A 7,211-nucleotide genomic window follows, 5' to 3' on the forward strand; every position below is an offset into this window, starting at 1 on the left:
TGTAAGCTGTTGGCCCCAGTATGCAGAATAATGGTATCCCAAAATGTGCAGAGAATCTGGTCAGAAACTATATGGTGTGTTTGAAGCACAATCCCGGTAGGGGAACCCCAACCCCAGCTGGTCATTTCGCACCTCCCACGTATCCGTTCGAGGTCTTGCAACTCGACTTCATTCACATGGAGAGGTGCAATAACCTGAAATACGTCCTTGTTGTCGTTTGCGCTTTCTCCAGGTGGATAGAAGCATACCCCCTTAAGGACAACACTGCATTGTCAACTGCCAAAGCCCTTGTCAAGGAATTTTTCCCTAGATTCGGCATGCCTAGGATTGTCTGGAGTGATAACGGAAGTGAATTTGTGGGACGAGTGATGAAGAGAGTGTCTAGGCATCCGCCAGAAGTTCCACGCTGCAAACCACCCCCAATCGGCAGGATTAGTAGAGTGCTATAATGGCACGTTAAAATTGAAACTGGCCAAGATCCAAGCCAGCACAGGCCTCAAGTGGCCCGACGCCCTGCCTCTAGCACTCCTGTCTACCAGGATGATTGTCCATTCTAGATTAGGACTTAGCCCTTACGAGATAGTGTTTGGCCGCCCAGCTAACATCTGGGGTGTGCCAAGGCCTAAGAGGATAAGTGAGGTCGAGCACCCTGTACTGTTTGACTATTTGCACGAATTGACAACTAAACTGCATGCTTTACATCAACAGGTCCACAGCTCCTCTCCACCTGCGTCTGGCGATCCAGGTCACACTATCGAACCCGGCTCCTGGATCCTGATTCGGAATTTCAGACGTACCAAGAACGAGGAGCCTCGCTGGACCGGACCTTTCCAGGTTTTGCTATCGACCCGCTCGACAGTACGTGTCCACGGAAAGAGACATTGGGTGCACGGCGCCCATTGCAAAAGGGTCCCGTTGCCCCTTCCATACGACCGATGGGTCCAGCAAGGAGTCGCTGACTCCGAGACCGAATCTGTACCACGTTTTGTCCCCTTCAGCGATGCACGATTAAAAGGAACTAATACCGACAAAGAGAGTGATCGCATTCTGCAAGGATCTGTGCCACCGTCGCTGCAGTTGGACACTACAAAACCTGAAACACTGTTTGAAGATCACACCGTGCCTGGAAAGGAACGATATAATCTGAGGTCAAGACCAAAGAACTGACATACTCGGACTAGTGCGATCTTCCCTTTTTCCACGAACTATTTTTGATTCCACAGCTCTCTCCGCCAGGGAACTAGCTCATTTTTGATTTTCGAACCGCCATCCGGTTCTGCTGCTAAGGCCGCGGTTGAAGTCTGAGGAGTGCAGCCGGGGACGCCTAGGTCAACGGTTCTGGTCAGTCTGAGGGAATCACCCCGGACTGGACGGAGCGCACATCTTGGCAGAAGCAACCACCCACCGTGGGCAGCAACCAGAGGATGGAGTTTCCAGGGGTTAAGAGACCTGCTAGACACATGACTTTTAAAAAGAAAATATGTACTATAATGGCAAAGAGACGTTCTCTAGTGTTAAGCATCCTAATGTTGTGTAGTATAATAATGTTTTTGACTAGCTTTGCTCTGTCCATTTTTCGAGTTCCATTCATACACAACACGCAACTCGCACCTTCTCCCACTGATCCGACACACTCCTTCCATCCCCTACCTGAACACGAGTCTGCCAGAAGACTCGAATTTGTAAATAATTCATTTGTCTTACTCCTACACCAGCACCAATCTGTTATGAACAACACGAACTGTTGGATATGTGGACTCATGCGGCACACAACCGATAAGGGTATCCCTTACTTCGCCCTGCCCTTCAGTTATTACGGTTCTTTGTGGGCTTTCCAAACCATGTTCCTGTTCTCCCTTGAACCATACGTTCGGGGAGAGAACTCAAACAACAAGGCGTTAATAGCAGAAATCAAGAACATGAGTAGAGATATTGACACGATCAGAGCCACTCCCAAAGATGAGTTTACCCCATACAGTAGGTGGAACATCACCAAGTATGGGATTTCATTAAGTGAGAGCCAGAAATCAAAGAAATCATCCTCAGTCTGGGTAGTACCCCACCGTGGTCACTTGTGTTTGCAAGGCATTGGCAGGGATCCCGAAGCAAAATTGGGAAAGAGCATATGCACAGAAACGTACGTGTTTGCCTCCCGAACTTCCCCTCCATTCTTGGCGGCTAAGGGTACATACTTCATCTGCCACGACAAGGCATACACTTGGTTGCCTGCCGATTTCTCGGGCACCTGCTTTATCTCGTTTCTGCTGCCACCCACCTACACGGCCGGGGCAGATTACCATCGGACAAGGACAGTTAGGGGTGTTGTGAGTCAAGACGACACTGCGGGTCAAGAATTTGGAGACTTCGCAAAGAGTTTTCTGCCATTTTGGGGGCCTATGGTGAACAGCAGGAACATTCGACAATTAACGAGGATAGTTGAGTCCGCCGTGACTGAAACGGCCGGTGCCCTTAGCAACCTGACAGTGGAGCTTCAGTTGGATCGACTTATGACCCTTCAAAATCGGGTTGCCCTAGATGTCATACTTGCAGACCGTGGTGGTGTATGTAGAGTGATCCAATCTAGTTGTTGCATTTTCATCCCCGATAATGCTCCGACAGTGTACCAGGCCATCTCCAAATTACACAAAATCTCTGATTCCCTTCACACAGAGAAAGGGGATTGGTCTCTGCTAGGGTGGTTCTGGGAACTGATCTCTGCCTGGGGATGGAAAACTCTGATCTTCATTGGGATGATCTTAGCCGTTCTGTTTATGTTCTGCCTGTTTGTACAGTGCGCTCCTGCAATATGTGGCCTCAGCGCCACTTCATGTGTAAGGAAGCCTGTGTCAAGGGACGAACTGAGCAACAGAATGATGCTACAGCAGCATCTCCGTGAATTCATCAATACCGATTTGGACTCTGACTAGCGTGAGTTATTGCCTTATATAAGGGCAAAAGGAGGGTCTGTGGTACTGCAATTCTGGGCCCCTCCGTTTCACCAGCCTCGGGGTCCAACACTCGTGTTATAAAATACTGTCATATCATGTCGAATTTGGTATCTACGAACCGGTAATGATTAGGACATCATCCCCATGCATTTGCGTCATGATTAAGCGATGCTAACACCCTCAAATCTTGATTTGCGTCTCGAACCCGCAGACTCCATTTTGTAAACGGCATCCATCTTATGGCTTGCCCTCATATAAGTCAATTGATTAAAGCCGAGCTTGATCTAAAAGGACACGTCCTTTGTAGCTGACTCCCCCATGACCTGGCCGAGCTGACTCCACTGCCTCCAGCCAAGCCTGTTTGGGCAGCTCCTCGCCCAGTGGCCAAGCCCGATATCATCAAAGCACAACATGTCATAAACCCCTCACTGCATACAAGCCCTGTTTTCCATACACACACACACCTGTCCATGATGCTTGTTTATGACCCGTTTTATGATGGGAGGGGGCTCGACCTTATTGGCATTTCATCGATATCTGATGGGAGTTCTGGATCTAGCGGGGTAATCCATCACAAACTGGACATCTAGAATATGTGCTGACCAGCATGACTTCGCTCTTTGTATTATTGTGGAAATATTTGTATTGCCATATCGTAAACTTAAGAATTCTTGCCTGCAGCTGTTATTTCTGTATATAAGGAGAAGCCTGGTTCTGTAAAAACAAACAGTCTCCTGAGAACTTACGGCACGTGTTGTCGTACTTCTAGGACGCATGTTACTTGGTTGCAGCCAATAAACTCGATCTTTGACTTCATCTAGAAGACTCCGTGTTTCTGTAAGTCCAGAACAGGGAGAACCTAGAGGTCTTCGGGTGTGATCCCCTGGCACCACCGGGTCTCTAAAAACCCGGCACCTCACTACTGCTGAGCGTCTTTTTTCACCAGAGGTGACCTCAAACATGTGCTGCCGAGTGCACTTGTTCAACAGTAGTGACCCTCAAACATGTCCTGCAAAGTTCCCTTGCTCATTTGAAGTGACCCTCAAAAACATACCGCCGAACTCACTTGTTCACCAGGGGTGACCCTCAAACACATTCCTCAGAACTCCCTTGTTCACCAGAGATGGTCTTCAAACATTTACTACCGAGCTCACTTGTTCACCAGAGCACCATTTGTGCTGTGGCACGTTGTGGCGTTCGGTGGTCTCACCACCTGCATTCAGGTGCAGCCAACTGATTTTATTTCTTCGCCACCACGTTAGTGGGGGGTGTGCTGATCAGAGCCCGGACAGCATTTACATAATACACAACTATATATAAAAACTTTCCATTAAAACAACAAAAAAGTGGCTGTTTATAGGGAAGTTTGCTATTGAGAATCTCTGCTACTTACCCAGACAATTGCTAAATGTATTTCTGGCATTGTTTTATATTGGACCAACGTAGCACTCTCTGGCCTGTCATACTGCACACAACCAAGGGTACTGCTGGATTGGGATGCTTAACGAGCAGAGTCCATATCTTTAATAGTGGAGTACCAAGAAAGGCTGCATGATTGAGGTGCGCTGGTAGAGGTGTGTATGGGACACTGTCCGGCACCATCTTGCAATCCCTTAGGATTCCCTTGGTTGTTCTTACTCATCATAGGCCCTTGCGTCTTGGTAAATAATCCAACTACCAACCTACAGCAGCGAGCAAGAAATCTTCTTCCATTACCAAACTCTTTCCCCTTCCCCTTGGCATTCTGCAGTCAAGACACTGAAATGAATAATTGTACCGACATATGCTTAGGGGTGTTGGAAAATATTTTCACTAGAGCATCTGCATGAAATTCAGGACTTTTGAGGCAATTTGTTTCTCAAGTGCCCTTGCTTCATTCTAAGATTTTTTTTATAAAGCACTGTTGTAAGAAATCCACTTTTTCACCTTCTTCCTGCCTTTATCTCTGCTAGAGACTGCTGGTATTTTGACTCAATGCATTGAAAAACCACTAACTGTTTTTTAGTGCTCTGTTTCTTTTATTTGACTGTATTCAGTTTCTCAACCACAGGCGCAGAACCTGCCTGTTCTTTGCAGGAGAGCTGCAGTTGACCTCACAGGGGTCTGCAGTGGATGAAAGGAAGGGCTGGCCACCTTCCTAGGAGACCTAGTTGACGATATGAAATGAGTATGTCAATGAAACTTTAAAGGGACTAGCAAGGCTGGGATTTGAGAGGAGAAAAGATATATTTCCATCATGTTCTCCACTGAAGCCTAGAATACCAAACTCGTTTATGTGAGACCAGCCTTGGTATTCAATAAAAGGAAAAAAAGAGCTCATATAAAGGTAGTCCAGTGGAGATGAATCCACGGAGACAGAGGGGGCTCCTGCCTGCATCCAGAGGTTAAATATATCCACCACCCCCAAAGGCCCAAGTTACACCTTAATTTTATGACTGGGCCGGACCACTAGTCCTAGTGAAACCAAGTACATTCCAGGCATTCTATTAAATCACTCCTTTACCAATCCGGGCTCTGCTCCCTGGGGGTGGCCTCCACTAAGGCCCTCTATTCCTAACCCTTCGGGAAGCGGAGCTAACCCAAGGGGCATAGCTGAGGCACTCCCTACTTGGTCGCCCTCTTGGATCCCACAATCTGAGACCACACTGGTTAATCTTTATGGAAGAATTAAGGCCGCAGTTTATTTAGGCAATTTCCAACTTGCAAGCAATCCTTTCACACCCTTTCTTTCCTTACTCACTGGCCTTTCCCTTCCTTTACACACCCATGAGCACTGTGCCCTACATTCAGTGCCCCTTGCCATACTCATAAGCACTGTGCCCTACTTTCAGAGCTCTGATTTGCCTTGCCCCTTGTGACATGGGCAAGCATATCATCTGCTTTCAGCCCAGTCGTGTGACCTTTTACTTCAGGCATAACCTTTTTACCTTCTACTTCTGGGCAAAAGACTCCTACCAGGCCGCCGCGTGACCATTTACTCCAGTGTACTATTTTACCTTTTTCTTCTGGACAAGCATGTGCTTTCAGCCCACCAGATAACCATTCACTTCCGGTGTACCATTTTACTTTCTACTTCTGGGCAAGCATCTGCTTCCAACCCGCAGGGTGACCCAGTCACCCGTGTACAAAATTCTTACAGGCCACAGGCCGCCAACATTTAGGTCATTCAGCTTCAGCGCAGATGTATTGTGGCCTCAGGACACCACCAGAGGCAAAAGGCATGGTACAATAATGCCCAGTAATCTCTGACTTCCCTAGGCCACCAAGAAAAAGCCTCACAGGGGCCAAGCTCCCAACATCCCAAAGAAGAGGCTTAAACTTATATTTGTACCCATGACTCAAGGTTAATGTCTCCTTGATTTACTACAGATGAATAGTGCCCTGGTCGATTACTTTGGCAGATGCTATGTGCCAGGTTCTAAATGGACTATGGGCAGCCAGCTGCGAGATGGAAGTGAAGACTCATCGTGAGAGGCTGGAGAGAGGAAAGCGGGGAAAGCTTGAGTGCTAATCAGTGACGTTGGAAATAGGGGCACGGGAGGTGCTGCAGCACCCCACAAAACTTGAAAGATTTTAGATGGAAAATGCAAATAGAGGGGTAGTTCAAAGGTTTTTATTTTGGCAGCAATTTTTGTGTTTTCAAAGAAACACCATCAAATATCCCCTATGCTGTAGTGAGGTGACGTTTTTGGACCGCACCCCACTTGAAGAATACTTTCAGCACCACGGGTGCTAAGGACCGGGGTGCAGTTGGGCTTATGTGAGCCTAGTCTGGACCTAAACAGTGAGTTAAAGTTTGATTACTTATTATCCGTTCCACAAAATATATCAGTACTTTTGAAAAGGTTGCAATGGCCCTTCAAACTCTGGATGCATGAAATGTGATATAGTGGCTCGGAGTTCTATTGTTATATCATGGTTGAAATATCAGCCTTCAAAAACATCACATCAACTGTATCAATCTTACTACTCAACCAAAAGGTAAGCCTAGGTAAGTGGATGTGGAGGACATTCTATGCTTACCTTGAAGATGTAGTAAATATTGCAACCACCCACACATCAGCATTGTGAATAGTGTCACAAGATTGACCCCACCATCAGAGTGGTCAACAAGGAAGTGCACATCATTTTTGTCACTCAATTCCTATAACTATGTGTGTGCTACTACCTTGTTCCACTCAATGACATCATTCAAACCCTGTTGGTCAGCCTGTTCCTGATAGATCCATCTGGCCTCCTTGGTAGTCAGTCAATTCTCAATGC

This window comes from Lissotriton vulgaris, unplaced genomic scaffold (assembly GCF_964263255.1).
Source record: "Lissotriton vulgaris unplaced genomic scaffold, aLisVul1.2 SCAFFOLD_1742, whole genome shotgun sequence".
In the NCBI taxonomy this organism is placed as follows: Eukaryota; Metazoa; Chordata; class Amphibia; order Caudata; family Salamandridae; genus Lissotriton; species Lissotriton vulgaris.